Raw genomic sequence first — 20,260 nt, forward strand, 5'->3', positions numbered from 1 at the left:
TGGCTTAGAGAAGGTCCCAGGGATATCTTCATATCCTGCCTTGTTCCAGGAGGTCTGGCTCACAGCACAAGTCTATTGGCTGTTAATGATGAAGCTTTAGACGTTAATGATATAGAAGTTTCAAGGAAGAGTTTTGATCAAGCAAACAGCTGCAACCTCATCACAACAGCAAGACAAACCAGGGGAATGATGTTAGGAACAGTAGGGCTTCTGGAAGCTCTAGCCAATCTACTGATAACAGCCTTCTAGGCGATCTACAGCAGACTGAACCAAACACTGAGCCAAAGGACAAAGACAGAGAAGATGATGGCATTATGATCGAAGATAATGGTGAGCCACAGAAGATTCCTAAAGCTGTTCCTACTACCGAAGTCCTTGGAATAGTTGACACAAATAGAACAAGTTCAGTTTTGAGTCTGGACAGAACAGTTTTATTCCTTCTTACTGAGTTTAGCAGCTCTAGCAAGTGGCACAAACAGAAGAGAATTTGAAACACATGTTCCAGGCCAAAAACTCTTTAGACTATGGAACATAACATCAGGAAACCATCGTTTGAATGTTTTCTGAGTGAGGGTGTCACAGGACTTGTAAATCTGGCAAGTTTAAGAGCTTTTAAACCTCTGATCCAATGACCTGGAATAGGCATGAGAACAATAATGTTGCAAGTTAACCCTTTGCGGTCGTATTAAATTTGGACATGGGTGTCGTACTGGTCGGAATTAATCTCCATTGAAAGAGCAGTGATACATAAGATGCAAGATTATGAAGGATAAACAAGAGAAATTATGAACTGATACATGAATGAATAGAGTTAAGATTCATACAGTTCCTTACTGTGGTGGCTGAAAGCAGACATACGACCGGAACGGTAAAAAAGCTTTGGTGGCTGAGAGTAGACAAACGACCGCAAAGGGTTAAAATGTTATAAAAATAAACAGAAAAAGAAAGATTAGTAGTTGTCTAAGACTGGGGTAAGAGGGGAAATGGGGAGCAACTACAGATGGTTGAGTTTCTTTTTAAAAGTAATAAAAATATTCTAAATTAGGTTGTAGTGATGGTTGCACAACTCTGAGAATATAATGAACACCACTGAACTGTACACTTTCAAATTAATTTTATGGCATATGAATTATATCTCGATAAAGCTGTTCAAATGTTATTAAAATAACAGTTTGGTAATTGTTAGTATACTTTGATGGATCAGAGGTCATTTAAGTCTAAAACAAAGGGACCTTTGCTAATGAAGTTACCTGCTTTTGATGTGGAAACTAGATGTTACAGTACATTTTCAGAACTCTGTGAGATTACCAAATCATTTGTTTGAAGTGGTTAAATATTTAACCTGTTGCAGAGATCCCAGTTAAGTTTTTCTTTATAACTACATTCTTTAAATTCTAAGTGAAGTCTGATTCTATTTCTTTTGGTACTCTCAGGACCTCAGTTCTTGTGTGCCCAGTATTTTATTTCTTAATGTTGTTCTTCTGTTAATTGTTACAAATCATTTTCTGAAATGCATTTTTTAACTTCTAAGAAATCAAACCAATTGGCTTTTTAAATTTTTTTAATTTAAAAAAAATCCTCGCCTGAGGATATTTTCCCATTGACTTTTAGAGTGGAAGGGAGGAAGAGAGCGAGCGACAGAGAGAAACATCAATGTGAGCGAGACACATCGATTGGTTGCCTCCCGCACGCCCCTGCCACCCCAACTGGGGCCAGGGATCGAACCTGCAACTCAGGTGTGTGCCCTTTACTGGGAATTGAACCCGTGACCCTTCGGTGTGCGGGCCAATGCTCTAACCACCATACCGCCCAGGGCCTAATTGGCTTTTTAAAATAAGTTTCTTTCCATATTATGAAGCACTGAAGCTATGCTACTAAATTATAAAATTCTGTGGCAGCTTTTCACATTGGTGTTTGTCCATCCTATAGCTTACATATTTATAAACGAATTCCAAATATGTATAATTTATGTTTTAAAATTCAGATAACTCCACTGACCCTGGTAATATAGAAGACTCTCTCCTTTAATTCGTATCCTCATTCCCAATCTCACTGGAAAGCATTCCTTTTATTTTTGGTGCATGTGTCTATATATATGCTGCTGTGCTTTTGAACTAATGTATTCAAAGTAGTGTGAGCTGTTTGGGGTACAAAATCCACCTAGATTAAGAGATTTTTACATATAAGACAAATGTGCACTTTTTTATACAAAGATTTTGGATTTTCTTCAGTGGCATTATTCTAGGAATACCACCTACACTTCAGGAAAAAGATGTACTGACCACTGACAGGTAGAATTTATATGTATTATTTTCATTAGGCTACTTCCCACACATCCACTTAGAACAAGTTAAGAGTAAGGCTACCGACATGCATTCTTTGCCTGATTTCTTTGGTATTTATCATTGTACAATGTGCGTGAGCACCACAGTATGTGTGTATATAGAAATTAAGAATATTATAAAGTACATTAATTCCTTACGGTTTATGGATAATTCCCACCAAAGCTATTTGTTAATTTTATGGTAGGGCTAGTATGGATGCATTTATGACGGTTGTATGCCATTAAAACAATGAAGAATCAGATGACTCTGTTTTGGCCTCTGTTTTAAAGGATAGCTTCTCTAAATGATAAAAACAAAAAAACACAAATAAAGTCTTAATTGACTGAAAACTACTCTAATGTTGCCCTGGTCAGTGTGGCTCAGTTGGTTGGAACAACATCCCGTGCAACTATCAATGTTTCTCTCTCACATAGATGTTTCTCTCTCTCTCAGATCAATAAAAAACATATCCTTGGGTGAGGATTTAAAAAAAATCAAAACAAAAGACAACTTCTAACGTTAAATAGAAAAAAATCCCATGCAGAGAAATACTTTTTGTGAGAATATGAAAACACTACTCAGAAATGTATTTTAGTATTAAACATTAGAATAAAAATCTGCCTTGCTTATGCCCTGCCCGGGTAGCTCAGGAGGTTAGAGCATCATCCTGATACACCAACGATGAGGGTTCAATCCCCAATCAGGGCACATACAAAGGTCAACCAATGAGTGCATAAATAAGTGGAACAACAAACTGATGTTCCTCTCTCTCTAAAAGTCAATAAATAAAAATTTTTAAGACTGTCTTACTTGAAATGAAGATTAAGAGAATTTTAAGCAATTTTTAAAATCTACGCTAAAATACCATGAGTTTTAACATTATTTCTGTAACCAAGAGCTTTGTTAACCTCTCATCATGAAAAATCATTTAAGTAACTCTATTGATGTAGCACAGTACAAGGGGAATTAAATGATCGTTATGGGTTGAATTATGCCCCCCCACAAAAGATGTGAAGTCCTAACTACCACTTAGGAGTGTGACCTAATTTAAAAAGATGGTATTTGGGGATGTGATCAGTTAAGATGAGGTCATTACATGACTGATATCCTTATAAGAGAAGAAACACAGACAGACACACAGGGAAGACGGCCCTGTGAAGATGTAGGCAGGGACAGGAGTGATGATGCATCTAGAAGCCAAGGAGTACCAAGGATCAATGGCAACCACGGAAGCTAAGAGAAAGGAATGAAACAGGTTCTCCCCAGGGCCTTGAAAGAGAGCATGGCCCTGCCAACATCTTGATTTTGGACTTCTAGCTTCCAAAACCATGAGAAAATAAGTCTGTTGTTTTAAGCCACTCGGTTTATGGTACTTTGTTATGGCAGCCCTAAGAAACTTAATGCAATGATGTTAAAAATATGAAAAGAATTATGCAAGTGCCCAGCTGGGCGTGGCTCAGTGGTTGAGCATGGACCTAGGATCCAGGAGATCGAGGTTCCATCCCCAGTCGCAGGTGTGCACGAGGCAGCCGATCAATGACAGCTCTCTCATCATTGACGTTTCTCTCTCTCTCTCTCTCTCCCCCTTCCTCTCTCTGAAATCAATATATATATATATTTTAAATTATGCAAGCAATATAACCCTATTAGCTCCCACTGCAGTACTATTATCATGCTGACCGAAACATTACCTAATTATGTAATAAAGTCATCTGTTTAAAATTCAGAAAACAGCCCGGCCGGGTGTGGTTCAGCGGTTGAGCGTCAACCTAGGATCTAAGCGATCGGGGTTCGATTCCAGGTCAGGGCACATGCCCGGGTTGCGGGCTAGGCGATCAGTGACTCTCATCATTGATGTTTCTATCTCTGTCTCTCCCTCTCCTTTCCTCTCTCTGAAATCAATAAAGATATATTTAAAAAATAAATAAAATTCAGAAAACAGTTGTTTTTAGAATCTCATCTATGACATTTTTGCTGATTTTTCCACTCAAAACCTCAGAATGACTACACTTTGTGCCCCCCCATGCATCCTCTACATAATTTGCTGATGACCCAAGTATACTAGAAGAAGATTTAATAATTTCTGCAGCTTTGTATGTTTGTATGTGTGTTGTTAGAATGAAGGTCCTTTATGACAGGGCTGTGTTTTATTACATTTGTATTTCCAATGCCCAAAACCATGCACGACACACAGTAGCACTTAAATATTGGGCAAAAGAATAAATGGTGAACCACCTCTATTAGGCTACTGCTGTTATTATTCCACATCCCAACCACCACCTCCCTGGACTCTTGAAATCATTCTGAGTACTTAAAATCGTTAATATGCCGTTGTGCCTAGGAAATGTGACAAAAATAGGAAATACATGCATACCATGTAAACAGTAAAAACCCATACTAAAATCACACTTCAAAAATATTATAGGACTCACCCTGGCCGGTGTGGCTCAGATGGTTGAGCGTTGTCCCATGCACGGAGAGGTCACCAGTTTGATTCCCAGTCAGGGCACATGCCCTGGTTTCGGGTTTGATCCCCAGTAGGGGATGTGCAGGAGGCAGCTGATCGATGTTTCTCTCTCATCAATGTTTTTCTCTCTCCCTCACTCTTCCTCTTTCTCTCATTGATTTTAATCAATAAAGACATATTTTAAAAGAACTTTAAAAAATATTAAAGGATTCATACATTTTTTCATAACATCATAAAAATTTTGTATGTGCTAACCAAAAACGCCATCATAATTTAAAATGTATTTTAAGATTCTCTCTTTGCTCAAATATTACAAGTTTTTCTCATCAGTGGCTTTTTCCTCTATAGAGGATCTAGCATAGAGATCTTGTCAAATAAGCAGCATTCTCCCTGACCCAATGTAGCTCAAATCCTCTTTTAATTATCTTAGAAGTATCAGCCAGTTACTTCCCTGTTTAGAAATAGTATTTTGATTTACAATGTTGTAGTATCTAGGAAATATAGCTGTGTAAATATATTATAGTATTAAAAAGCTGAATTTTTAAAATGAAATGCTCTAAACAAAAATGGAATATCATTTTCCAAATTCAGCTTTGAGTTTGATATGATACATTCACATAAAAATTCAACATTTAATCAAATTGTTTATTTATACTATTCGGAGATTCTTCAAATAGTGAAGCATATTTTCTTTTAACTTGAACTTAAATGGTCAACAAAACATTTTTGAGGTTAATTACAGTCAATCAAATCAAAAGTTCTTTCACTAAACTTAAGCATTAGAGCCATTCAAATAACTGAATGGCACTAATGAGCACTTAGCCCATGAGCTCAGTCAGTAACATAAGCTTACTAATACTGCTGTATAAAACGTATGCTTGATCATGAAGCCTACTTCTGTAAATACCTGAAAGGGCATACTGAGAACCAACAAGAGGAATATCAATTACATGTTCTACACTTAATTTAGGAAGTCATAGTAATACTTGAATTTGAGCACAGACCTCCAATCTTTGACAAATTATTCATAACGACTAACTCCACAGGTGTAGTTCCCTCAGAATAAACACACAGTAAGGCGTTCCCTCATCTATTCAACGAATTACAGAACTGTGTTCCCCCCAAAGAATGAAGAATAGATAGGTTTGGGGCTCAAGAATTCACTCAAGAGCATAAAAAGGCTCAAGATCACTATTATTCCCCTCTTCTATTTCACTGAAAACCGTGCAGAACTTAAGACAATTTATAGTGCTCATTAATCAGCAGTCTTTGATTCAAAAACAAACCATGTACAGTCCAAACTGTAGATCCACGACACAGATTAATACTATTTATGCTTATTCAGAGCTCAGATCAAAACCTTTGCTAAAATCAGAGCAGGCAGAAAAATATCTCAAGATGGATACCAACCCAATTTTAAATATATATATATATCTTTATTGATTTCAGAGAGAGGGAGCGAGATAGAAACATCAATGATGAGAGAGTCATTGATCGGCTGCCTCCTGCCCGATCCCCACCAGGGATCGAGCCCGCAGCCTGGGCATGTGCCCTGAATGGGACTAGAACCGCGATCTCCTGGATCACAGGTCAACGCTCAACAGCTGAGCCATGCCAGCCCGGCCCAACACAATTTTTAATAAAAACTGGTTTCCTTTTTAAAAGAGAGGGGTTAGAAAAATCCTACAACCCAGGCTGTGAACACTTTAGTATATTTATCCTGTAAGAACCTTTTCTGTGTGCACGTACACATTATAAATATTTCTAAAGGGAATTTATTTTTCATGCTATTTTATAACTTGCCTTTTTTCACTTAATAATATATAATAAACATCTCACATAAATTTTTATCTGGATTAGAAATGTTATTTTAAATGGATGACAAGTACCTGCCTTATGAATGTATCATAACCTCACCAAATCCATATTGTTGAACGTTAATTTTAGATGTATATTGTTTAAAAGAGACAATATAAACAGTGATCAAACAATTCAATAGGCACAAAAGTTACATCCAGCCCACCCCTGTACCTTACACTTCTGGTTCTCTTCCTAGGAGCAATCACTCCTACAGTTTTCTGTATATTCCTACAGAGATGATCTAGGACTATAAAAGCAAGTATGAGCGTTTTATTTTTTAAAAATATATCTTTATTGATTTCAGAGAGGGGAAGGGAGAGGGAGAGAGATAGAAACATCAATGATGAGTCACTGATCGAGCCTACAACCCAGGCATGTGCCCTCACCGAGAATTGAACCTCGATCTCCTGGATCCTACGTCGATGCTCAACCACTGAGCCACACTGGCCGGGCACAAGTATGAGCATTTTAAAAAACAAATGTTAACCGGCATAGGTATGTACCTTCACTGCTGGACATTTAGAAAGCTAGCAATATTTTGCTACTATACTTTGGTATACTATTGGATAAAAACTATACAACTTTCCTATTATAAAAAATGTTGCCCTGGCTGGTGTGGCTCAGTGCACCAAAAGGTCCCAGGTTCGTTTCCCAGTCAGCGCACATGCCTAGGTTTCGGGTTCGATGCCCTGCCCACGTGGCGGCACGTGTGGGCAGCAACTAATTGACATTTCTTTCCCACATTGATGTTTTTCTCTCGCTTTCTCCCCCCCACCCCCCTCTCTAAAAATCAGTGATCTCGGATAAAGATTTAAAAAAAAATGTTGGCATGAATATCCTATCTAAACCTGTTTGTCATTATTTGCTTTTAACATTAATATTAAATGGTCTCAAACAGGATTGTGTCCTATCCCCACCTCCTTTTAATCTATGAAGAAAAAACTTGAAAGCACTTCTAAATCTGTAAGAAAAAGACAAACAACTCAATAGAAAATAGGCAAACTTACAAATGTCCAATACTAATGGCCAAAACAAACATATACAAAAATGTTAAATCTCGTTAGTAATCAAAAAATAAACATTTCAAAAGACACTATTTTTGTCCGTTTTGGCAGAGATCACCATCACTACCAACAATAAAACAAGCCATTCTAGTTCTAAGCATTAACTCTAAGGAAATGATAAGGGAAGTTTTAAAAAAGTGTATACATAAGGATGCTCAATACAGTGCTATTTATAAATACAAAAAATTTCAATGTCCAACAAAAGACAACACTCTGATATGTGGATACTAGGCAAGCATTAAAAACTCAGGTTGCAGAAGAATACTAAAGGACATGGACATATGTTCATGATACTGTATTAAGTAGAAAAAGCTGGTTACAAAATAATATTGTACAGTATAATCTCAATAATAAAAATACATATATATATATATTTAGGCTAAATTATGCATTAAAATTCTAGCGTGGTTATCTCTGGATAGTGGGAAAATTTTTATTTTCTTGTTGCTTTTCTTAATTTTCTAAAACTTATTCATCAAATATACTAGATTCTAATCAAAAGAAAAAAGCGGTTGAGCTGTTGATTAGTTAGGTCCCTTATACAATCCTGTCCAGAAGACTGGGGGTGTTATTTGGCTATTTTCCATGTGACAATGCTTCCTGCATCTGTGAAAACATTGTCCCAGTAAACTATCAACAGCAGGGCCTGGTATTGCATTTTTGGCTTTTCACTCACAAAAGATCATTTTGTAACTTACAAGAAGAGGGAAGGATATGTTCTTGGTCCTTACTTTTGCCTATTCTGAGAATTTTTGCCAGTTTCCTACTTTGTAATATTACTGTTAGATAACTGTCTCTGAGCAACCCTGATGAAAGAAAAATTGTAAATTGGTGGCAACACTGTCAATCATCAAGTCTTAGAGATAAAGGCAGTAATCAGGTCGTGTCCACAATGGCTGGCCATGAATAAATGTCTTTTGGTCCACTGCTTGGGTGGCAGTGTATCACCAGCAGAGAGGGCTGAGAAACAAAGGTAATACCTAATTGAGACTTATTAACTTGAGTTGAAAATAAAAGGACTTTGTTGAAAAAATGTTTCTGAGTGCCCTAGCCAGTTTGGCTCAGGGGTTAGAGCATGAGCCTAAGGACAGAAGGGTCCCAGTTCGATTTAGGCCAAGGGCACGTACCTGGGTTGCAGGTAGATCCCCGGCCCTGGTCGGGGGTGTTCGGGAGGCAACCAATTGACGTCTCTCTCTCATATCGATGTGTCTCTCTCTCTGTCTCTCCCACTCTCTCTGAAAAGCAATGGAAAAAGTATCCTTGGGGGAGGATTTAAAAAAAAAAAGTTTCTGAGTGATGTCTATTGCTGGAGTTCTGAACTGTTCACTTACTGCCTTGTAAAAATAATTAATTTGGGACCTAGCAAGAAGAAAAGAGCCTCTCCTGATATTTGGCCCAAAATTTTCCTAAAAGGGCAGCTCAAATTAAGTATACTGAAAAGTAAACTCAGACCCGGCTGGGCGTGGCTTAGCGGTTAAGCATCACCCTAGGATCCAGGAGATCGCAGTTCGATTCCTGGTCAGGGCACATGCCTGGGTTGTGGGCTCGATCCCCAACTGGGGGTGTGCGGGAGGCAGCCGATCAATGACTCTGTCATCACTGACGTATGTTGCTCTCTCCCTCTCCCTTCTTCTCTCTGAAATCAATAAAGATATATATATTTTTTAAAAGTAAACTCATTATATTTTAGACACCCCCAAGCAAAACTTGTTCACCATAACTACGTTTGTGCAGAACAGGATAATAGAAATCTTCCAGTTAAAGATATGGAAATTAAACATAAGGAATTTAAATGATTTGACTAAGGCCATACAGCTGATTAGTGGAACCCACTGTACTTGATATTTGTCCAGAATGATTAGGATGCAATACTTACAAATCAGATGGTTCCTCAAGTGTCATGACGAGGTTCTTTTAATGGATGACTTGGTGAATGGGAAAGTGATACTAGGTATTTTTTCCAGAATTAAGTATTCTCTTTCATGATCATGTTGGGATCTCAAACAAGTATTGAAACAAGTTCTTGATAAAAGCCAACATCTTTTCTTTTTCCTTAGTGAAAATATTTATTTCTATCTGAAAGCCACTCTCTGCCCATGTGAAAACATTTCATAGTTTTGTCTTCTGTTTGCGTTTGATTTTTAAAAATGACACAAAGTAAAGGAAATTCTGCCACAATAAGTGACTGCAAGCCAAATTAAAACAGTACGACATATTTTCTTTCTTCTTTTTTAAAAAAAAAAAAAAACTTTATTGATTTCAGAGAGAGGAAGGGAGGAGAGGGAGAGAGAAATAGAAACATCAATGATGAGTCATTGATCGGCTGCCTCCTGCAAGCCCCTGACTGGGGACCGAGCCCACAACCCGGGCCTGTGCCCTGACCAGGAATCAAACCTCGATCTCCTGGATCCTAGGCCGATGCTCAACTGCGGAGCCACGCTGACTGGGCAACAGTACAACACATTTAATGAGTGCCCACATGTTCTAAACACTTATCTACAAATTTTCATTTCCCTCCGCCCCACCATTTTAGCTACATGTAAATATTGTCTCTAATCTACTGAAAAATGCTGAACCGAAACTAAAAATCTCTAAGCCTATTTAATACAAGTTCAAAATTTGAGCATGAACTTGTGATTCCACAGCTCACCCTTTTTTTTTTTTTTTTTACCATGTTACCTTTGATAATAACCAAAACATATTATAATGTGCTTTACAATTTATAATGTTTTCATATATGGTATCTAACTTAACCTATAGAATATATCATAGCCCCCATCTGAAATATGGGGAAACTGGTTTTCTGACTGGTTGTTACTCATCAAAGAACACATGACCAGTGAATAAGTTAGAAACCAAAACTGGTGATTATGACCAATATGGGTCTAAGGAAATGACTTTATAAGAATTACTGGCAGAAGGGGTAGTCCGATGAGGTAACAGAAAATGTCAGGCTCCTTGCCCTTTCAAGGACTGAAAAATTAGCTAGAGCCACAGAAAGGTAAATCCCACAGTGATATATGCTGAGAGGCCTGTGTTTTGAGGTCAACAAAATTATTACAGGAATAAGTACAAAAGTTCAAACAATATTTATTCCCAGGTGAGAAGAGGGGAAGCAGAATTTGCCACTCCAAAATATGCCTTTTTGAAATATTATTTTAAGCTGGTTATTTATAAGAAACAGAAGACTTAGAAAGAACCTTTGACCCTCCCCCTTAGAGGCCTCAAGGAATTCAGATAGAAAAACCTGCTTAAAGGAAAGGGAGCTATCACCTTAGCATAGTATAATCCAAGTGTAGCAGACAGGAACTTGCAAAGTCTGGGGACTCCCCATTGTTTCCAGGTGGCATGGCAAGAATTTAATTATCACATGTTTGCTCTTTCTCATTTACCTGTGAACTGTCTTCTTTCCCTTTGAAGTCCCAGACCCCTGCCTCCCTCTCCTGAGTCCAGAATGGCACATAAGCCTCAACTGCCTAGTGTGTCCTGAGGTCTCAGCTTCTTAGGGAACCCTGAACGTACATATGTAATAAATTTTCACCTGTTAATCTGTCTCATGTTAATTTGATTATTAGTCCAGCCAGAAGAATTTAGAAGGGTAGATGAAAATTATTTTTCCTTCTCCACACAGATACACCTCACTTTTCACCATAACCCAGGTCCTTGAAAACACATTATAAATGCAGATCATGCTAAGTGAATCACATGGATCCTCAACAAAGACTGGGTACTAATCATACCAAAATCAAATCCCAAAATGTATCCAACAGCAGAGTTACAACTATATCATAATTAAAAATAATAAAAGTCCATGCTGAGTCCCACAAAATGAACACAAATATGCTTTTATCACAGAAAGGACAATGTGCTAAGTTAAACACAGAGCAGCAGATAAAACATGTAACTTTTAAAAAAATGTTTTATTGATTTTTTTAGAGAGGGAGAAACATGGACGAGAGAGAAACATCGACCGACTGCCGCCTACACGCCTCCTACTGGAGATGGAGCCTGCAACCCAGGCATGTGCCCTGACCAGGAATTGAACCAGCAACCTCTCAGTGCCTGGGATGATGCTCAACCAACTGAGTGAGCCACACCGGCCAGGGCATGGGGCATAAAACATGTAACTCTTAAGCTTGGCCTCAAAAAATTTTAAGATTTTTATAGATTTTTTTTTTTTTTTTGAGAGAGAGGAAAGGAGAGGAAGAAACATCGATGTGAGAGCGAAGCGTCAATTGGCTGCTTCCTGCACACCCCCTACTGGATATTGAGCCTGAAACCCCGGCACGTGCCCTGACAGAGAATCAAACCAGGAACCCTTCGGTGCATGGAGGACACCCAACTAACTGAGCCACACCGGCCATGGTTGGCCTCAAATTCTCATGGAAGATACAATAACTAATCAACAACTGCTTTGCTTAATTTCTCAGAACACAGAAAGGCCTTTCTTTTCGATTATCCAGAGGGCCTGGGAGCTTAAATTTCTCCTTTTTCATCTAATACATTTTTTGGTAACAAGTAAGAGTATTCAATCAACAATTTTTTATCATGCACCTACTTACTACATGTCAGCCACGTGTCTCTCTCACATCGATGTTTCTCTCTCTCATCAATGTTTCTGTCTCTCCCTCCCTTCCACTTTGTGAAAAGCAATGGAAAAAATATCCTCAGATGAGGATTAAAAAAAATAAAATACATTAAAGTATAAACCATAAATGACAAGAACTGCATCTCCACCTTGTTCTTAATTTCTTGTCCCTTTATTTCAGATATTTATTACGAACAGATTTGGGATGGTTACATGGGATTTTTTTTCCTTGGTAAAATCTGAGATAATCAAATCAGTTTTTTTAAAAAAAACTATTATAATGGGTTTTCAATCTTTTAATCAACGAGCTCAAACCTGTTACTCTATAGATGTAGGAAATGGGGCATGGAATAATATGCTGAATTAATAAGAACTATATTTTGAAAGACTTCATGACACAGGAAATATTCAATACAGAATATTAAGAGAAAAAGATTAAAACAATCTACATATAATATGTTCCTAAATGAAAAAAAATTAATATAAAAGAATGTGGGCTATACTTATTCTCTATATACTATTCTTAATCTCAAACATGTTTCTTTTATACTATATAATATTAATAATATTATAAATACTCTTTATGTTTTGAGTTAAATGGAATAAATATATTGCACAGCTCACTGGAAACAAAGCCAAGACCAGAACCTAAATCAGGGCTCTTTCCACTGTACCATATGGCCTCTATGATACAAAACTAACACTTGTTCAATATCAACTTATTTTACCACTGTTTTTGTCTCCTCAAATCTACTCACACAATGACCCTAAACAGTGCTACAGATTACATTTTATAATACTATTACCAGATTAGATCAGAGATTAAGTTTGAGAACTGACAGCTCATCATAATCTTCCAGCCTCAAAATAACAAGGGCACCTACGTTGCCATGTTCACCTTTGGAACATCACCACACAGGACACAATGACTGGCTTATAGAAGGTGCTCAATAATTTTTTTTTTTTTACATAAACCATTGCTTTTTTTTCCTGTTAGCACTAGCTACCTGACTTAAATATGAGACCAAACAAAAACGTATTTCACATTTGGGGTCTCTAAGCATTGATAACATAAACAAGGGTTCACTAAACAAATTAATGTTTACAATGAATATTTCCATTACTAAAATATTTCAAGCACTATACAAATTAATGGTGCATTAATTTCAATAATTCTTATCTACGGAAATGGGCCTGAGTAACCTTTAGTCACCACTACTTTGCCTAGTTGGAGTCATGAATGCACTAAAAAGCAATAAAATTACAGGTATATTACAAGAGGCACTGGACTAGGATCTAGACCCTAGTCTAAGCTCTGCTAATAATCAAACATATAACCTTGGGCAACTAACTTTTTCATCTCTGAGTCTTGATTAACCTATTCATAAAAACAAAAGAGCTGAACTATCACAAGGGACCTTTCCAGTCTTAATTTTTAAATGATTTTTATTCACGATTCTACATTCAGATTTTTTTCACTGTGTCTGTGTCAAGTTTGATATACTGAACGTTAGTTTGCTACATTATTTGATAACCAAAAGCTTAGCACCTGGTTGGTCTTGCTCAGTGGTTAGAGCACTGGCCCGCAGACTGGAGGGTCCCGGGTTCAATTCCCAGTCAAGGGCACAAGCCTGGGTTGCAGGTTCTCTCTGCCCAGACCCGAGTGCCTGTGGGAGGCAACCAGTCATGTGTCTTTCTCACATGGATGTCTCTCCCCGTCCCTCCCACTCTCTCTCTCTGAAAAAGCAATGGAAAAAAATATTCTCGGGTGACGATTTAAAAAAAAAAAAACTTAGCACATTTTCAATTTTATTAACCAATGTCACCCCAATAAATTCAACAAAAGAATCCAAAAAAAGCTTAGCACATTTTGTAAAAATATTTGAAGACTAGTTTACTCATATATAATTTTTACCATCTTACATTAGGAACAATAGGAGAAAACCAAAGAAGAAATGTGAGCATGCTTTACCAGTTGGGCTGACATAAACCAGACTGGATTTGATAATACAAACCACTGATACGTAAGAAATAAAAGAAACCCAAACCACTGATAAATACATATATGTATATAAACATATATACACACCATTGATATATACTTGTTTATATTGATATACATATATGTGTCAACTTTTAAAACTTGTTTTAATTATAAAATTAATGCTTGTTTACTGTAAGAAAGTCAAACAGTACATTAGGCCACATGTGAAGCGCAAAAAGTCTCCCACCCGTCTCCATCTCCATAAGTAACTACAGTTAACGTTTTTATGCATCCTTGAAGAAGTTACTGAGCATATTCAAGTATACATATGTGCCTGTGTGTATGTGCACATCTTTTTAACCCAAAATGATGCCACTTCTTGAATGCTGAGAGAAAAATGTCTCGAAGCACCGGCTCGGCTCCGTAAGCATGTTAAAAACCCTGAAAGTGGTAGCAGAGCTGGATGCCACAAAGTAGCCTTCGCTTTGGAAACGGGCGGCGCACTGAATACATTTAAGTTTCTGGCTCCGAGGCTACGTGGGGCAGCTGCGCAGGAAGAGCCCTGAGCAAGAAGCCAGAGGACCTGGGTTCTAAAGTGAGCGGCCCAGTAGCCTCAGGAAGCCGTGCAGTCTTCCTGCGCCTCAGTTACAGCTTCCGAGAACGGCTGGACTAAGATCCCCTCCACCTCTAAAATGTTATAATTCTAAGATGGCCGTCTGCAACAGTGTTCTCTCGAACTCGCAACAAATATTAAGTGAAAAAAGAGAAGAAACACTCTAGCGATCTCCAGACTTATGGAAGGAAATTTTTATGCGTCATGAACAATCAAGGTAGAGTTGCGACAAGCTAGTAACATAATTATATTTGAAAGCAGAGTAGCAGATTACAATCGGATAGGTTTTTACAAAGCTTTGATTGACGTTTTCCTGTTTTTTTGTGTGTGTTTTTTTTCTTGGAGGAGGGCTGCGGCTTAGTTTCATTTATAACCACCACCCCCCGCCCGTACGCCCGAAAAGAAAATAAGTATATTTCGGAGTTAAACTACTGAAACCGAAAGTTATAGACTGTATTTCGTTTTACTTACAGAATATGCAGGGGAGGTGACTAGGGCGGCAAAGGTTGGAAAGAATTACTAGCTAATTTCCTCTTCCGGGAGCTCTTCGGCTCCCATTCTTTTGGTTTCACACGCCCTCACCCCACATTCCACCCCGCCCCGAACACACCACAGGCACCCATTGGGGGGATGGGAAGGCCCCTTGGATCACTAAAAAAGTTCTCTGACTCGATTTACCTTAGAGGCCATGGGGTTCGGGTTGGCACCCACCCGCCCACGCCTCCCTTCCACGGTCCCGGAAAGCTGGGCCCGGAGCCCGGGCCTGGCCACCCTCGCGGGGCCAGGGCGCCCTTCCCGCCTTTCCCGGTAACGCGGGACGCGAGCGGGGGGAGGGGAAAAGAGGGGGGGGGAAGGGAAGAAGAGAAAAGGAGGGGAGGAGGAGGAAGCCCGTGCGGGCTGCACCTACCGCGCCAGGAGAGCCGGCCGGATCACCCTCACCCGCGGCGCCCCGCGCGGTCCCGAGCGGAGGCTCCCGGAGGAGGCGCGGCCCAAGCCCCAATCTGGAAACGCCAACTCCACTCGGCGGCCGGCCGGCCTACAAGGAAACGGAAGTCCCTGCGTCTCCCACACTCGCCCCCGCCAGACCGCCTGTCGCCCGGACGAGCCCCGCGGGCCTCAGAGCGCCTCCAGGAAGCACCCGGCGAAGTCTGGCCGCCTCGCCGCCCGGGCCCCGCCACTGGGCCCCCCGCAGTGTCCTCCCCGTCGCCCCCGCCAGGAAGCCAGCCACCCGCCCCGCAAATCCCCTTCTTCTTTCCCCTCCATCATTTTCAAATTTACCTCTAGGGCCCGGGCGTCCCTCGCGGGGCGCCGAGCCCACCCGGGGCTCCGCCGACGTCCCGCCACTTCCCGGGGCGGGAAGGGGGCTGCCCGGGCAAACGAAGCCCTCTCCCCTCCCCCACCCCCCAAGTTGGAAACCAGAAACTGACCGGGCGGGCGCGCATGCGCCCTGCGCAGCTCCGCCCCCCAGCTCGAGCGTTTCCTCTTTCAGCCTCGGGGCGTTTTTTGTTTCCCACGGTGTTTACCCGCGGGGTTCTGGGGTTGGGGAGTAGGGAAATAGAGCTTAAAGGATAAAAAGAGAAGAGAGTGAACATGTTGAATTCTTACTATAGACCAGGCGCCTTGGTAGCCACAGAACGTGGTTTTTTGTTGTAATTTTGACAACTCTATTAAACCCATTTTACAGAGGAAATTGAGGCCCAGAGAGGGTAACTACCCCGGTAGCGCGCAGCTAATAAACGAGGGAACTGAGATTACAATGTGACCTGTGTCCAAGGAGGGAAGGGTGAAAGGAGAAAGAAAGGAAGAAAATAGTGGGGGCAGGAAGGGAGTTGGGAGATGAAGAGGGAAATAAATAGGAAGCACAGAAAGCACAAAGAAGGGACACAAAAGAAATCTCTGTACATAAAATGCTGATTATACCTTAGATTTATTTCAAATATGCTGTAGCATTGTCAGACCAAAAGATGAATTTTGTTTCAGAAACTTGGGCAAGTCAATATTTATTTCATTTAAATCTCACAGCAACCTTATAAAGTATGTAACTATCCTTATTCCCATTTTACAGATGAAGATACTGAGGTTTAGAGAGGTTAGGTTGCTGCAAGAAAAGTCACCCTGCTAATATGTGTGGGAGCTGAACTGTGATTCAAACCTAGATCAGTCTGATTACAGGTGTGTCTGATCCTGACCCTGCCTCCTAACTGGTCTCTCTATCCCTACACTAGTCCATGGCAATCCAGCCTGCACAAGGCCATCTGAGCTAAACCGTTCAGTATGGCCTCCAGGATAATGGTAAAACTACTGGGCTTCATGTTTACTCTCTCCTTGGGCCTCCTACCCATCTTGTAACAAAACGGAACTACTCACTGTGCACCTGCCAATCCCCAGTTTTTCTGCCTCTTCTGTTAATCTGCTAAACTGTGCCTTCTGCGAGGTGAAAAGACTGCCCCTACACAAAGCCTCATCTGATTCCCTTAGCTGAAGGTCGTATCTTCCTCCTCTGAATTCTCTTGGCAGTTGAATTTTTCTTTTTGGCTTTGTTAGCATCTTTTAAAAATTGTGATGAAATGTATATAACAAAATTTGCCATTTTAACCATTTTTAAGTGTAGAGTTCAGTGGCGTTATGTACATTCACCATCCATCTCTAGAACTTTTACATCTTACTTGGCATTTGAATTTGTACCTTTGTTATGGAGCGCAGTGCCTTCTGCCTTACAGTGTAGCTACTGTGTACACACCTTATCTCACTTCTGTTTTAAGTTCATTTGTGGCAAGGTCTATATCTAACCCATTTTTGTAATTCCTCCAAACCCCTTGGAATCATCTTTAATTGCACTTTCTCCTATCCTACATCCAATCCATGAGCAAATCCTGCCATCTCAATTTTCAAAATATAGCCAGAATATCACCAATTCTCATCACCACCACTATGCCCCTAGTTTAGTCTCTTGGACTGTAAAAGCTTCTTCACCAGTTTCTCAGCTTCCATCCTTGCCCCTCCCCAGCCTATTCACACAGAAGCCAGAGTTATCCTAAATATTCAGATATTTGTCAATTATTTGCTCAAATCCCTTCAATGACTCCCCATTTCACTCAAAGTAAAAGCCACAGGTTTTAAACCTACAAAAGCTGTTGAAGCCAGCCACCAAGATGATCTTCAGTGATCTTTACTTCTTGCTTTCCATACCCTTGGGTAGTTCTCTTTTACAGTAAACCAGAGCTGACCTGTGTAACCAATAGAACACAGTGGAAGTGATGCCGTGTGACTTAAGATGCTATGTCATAAAAGGCATTGTGGCTTTTGCTTTGCTCTCTCTTAGATTAGTTGCTCTGGGGGAAGCTAGATGCCATGTCTTGAGTATACTCACACAGCATGTGAAGAGGCCCACACAGGGAAAAACTAGGTCTGCCCCTTCTCCACATCTCCTTCTCCCCCACCCACAACCAACACCAACTTGCCAGCCATGTGAGTGAGCCACCTAGGAAGAGAATTCTTCAGGCCCAGACTTCAGATAACTGCAACCTCTTGAGATTCAAAGCCAGAACCACCCAGCCAAGCTACTTTTAATTCCTGTGTATTGTTGTTTTAAATTTTAGAGCAATTTGTTACTTAGCAGTAGATAACTGATACAAAGATCCTACATAATAGGCATCCTTCCTACCTTTATACCCTCATCTCCTACTACTCTTTCCCCTTGTTTCTTTAGCTTCCCTGCCTCAGGGCCTTTGCACTTGCCATTTACTCTGTCTTGAACACTTCCCCCAGATATCTCCTTCACTTCCTTCAAATCTTTGCTCAATTGTCACCTTCTCAACAAGGCCTACCATGATCACCATTTTTAAAATTACACCTTCTCCTGCTGGCCTTTTCCATTTTCCATGGCATCTTTCATTTTCTAAAATACTATATGGTTCTCTTATTTGTTATGTTTATTTATTGTGTATCTCCTTTCTCTCGCGCCTGCTAGAATATAAGCTCCAAGAAGACAGGGATCTTTGTTTTATTCAGTGATGTATTCTAACTGCTTAGAACAGTGTCTGGCACAGTGTAGGCCCTCAGAAGGTATTTATTGAATGAGTGAATAAAAATTACATAGACATGCCAGACCCTCAGTAAATACTGGTTGGGTATATTGACATTTGGGAGACATGGGCAGCAAAGGCAGGTATACCTGAGATATGGTGTCCAGGTTTTATATGTAGTAACACATAGAGGTATAAAGTTAGAAGAACACAGCCTATGTAGAGGTTACTCTTACCTGTACAAGGATTTTTTTGTAATTATTTTTGGTTGAGGAGAAGAAACATTCAGAGAGGAAAAGAATGGAGATATATTAGCTTAAACCATATGAAACTGCCAATGTTCCATCATTGCCAAATGTCCAAAGCAGCAGTTTAATGTGGGTCAACCTAATAGGAGAAAGGAAAATTGATGCCATAAAGATTCAGAGGAAATGAGAAAGAAATGAGATCAGGCCTTAGTGGCATTAGCCTTGAACGGAAAAAAAACAAAACACATCCTCAGAGGCCAAAGGGCATGCAATGTAGATAAGTAGAAATTTCGAGGGTGGTCACCACACCTCAATGGCAACTGGATTCTTTGGAAAGTAAAATGTATAGTTACCTGCTGAGGGGACAGCAAATGTTTAGCATTAGAACACTTTTTACAAAAGCAGTTATAAGTAAAAGCCCAAATTAAAAAAAAAAAAAAAAGAGCAGAGTTGCTTTGAGTGAAGAAAGGTGGGGTGACTTCCAGACCTTGCCCTTGGAACCATTAGTTTTATGTACCTTCTGGCAGGAAGGGGTACACACCTGCACAGCATTACTATAGACTCATCATGAGAGCACAACCTTTGTGAAGAACATTCATGTTGAATAAGGCCTATTGGCTGCACATGCCCCTCTGCCTCCTGATTTTTACTTGGGTGTCTTGACCTCTGACCTCTCAATCCCTCCTTGCTGCCAGAAAGACTGCAACTATAATTTCCTCTCTTTAAGCAGTCATAAAGATGCCTGCCCTTATTTTGTGCTGGCAAAACTAGCATCTCCAGCCAGCCCTCCCTTTCCCATCTCTGCCTTTATCTTCCAGGGACCCAGGCACACAGAAGAGACGTGACGTGTTGCTTGTTTGGGGTAGAGACAGAAGAGCTCACTCTTGTCTCAACCTAATGAACATTTCATCTGGGCTTTCTATATCTAATCCATTCCTATGGTTACACACAATCTATTCAGTTTGTAAAAATCCAACACTCCAAGAACAGTATCAAGGTCAAGATGTTGTCATAGTGTGTCTGGATAGAGTGGAGGTGAAAACTACTGGAGTAGAGGTCCAGGAAAGCGGTTATCATGCTGGAGGGG

General features: G+C 40.0%; 1 protein-coding gene across 4 annotated transcripts in view; it reads right to left on the reverse strand.

The window, feature by feature from the left end:
- Positions 1 to 16,309, reverse strand: part of XIAP (X-linked inhibitor of apoptosis) — a 39,166-nt gene extending 22,857 nt beyond the window's left edge. The window contains exons 1-3 of one of the 4 annotated variants that reach the window (XM_081126583.1): positions 16,179 to 16,298; positions 15,808 to 15,936; positions 4,016 to 4,216 (exon numbers count right to left, since the gene is read on the reverse strand). The gene's annotated coding sequence lies outside the window, so the exon portion shown is untranslated. Of the gene's footprint in view, positions 1 to 4,015; positions 4,217 to 15,807; positions 15,937 to 16,178 lie in introns of all 4 variants that reach the window. The other 3 variants (XM_081126585.1, XM_081126582.1, XM_081126584.1) reach the window with 3 other exon arrangements.
- Between the last annotated feature and the right edge of the window lie 3,951 nt (positions 16,310 to 20,260).

This window comes from Miniopterus schreibersii (genome assembly GCF_964146895.1).
Source record: "Miniopterus schreibersii genome assembly, chromosome: X".
Classification (NCBI taxonomy): domain Eukaryota; kingdom Metazoa; phylum Chordata; class Mammalia; order Chiroptera; family Miniopteridae; genus Miniopterus; species Miniopterus schreibersii.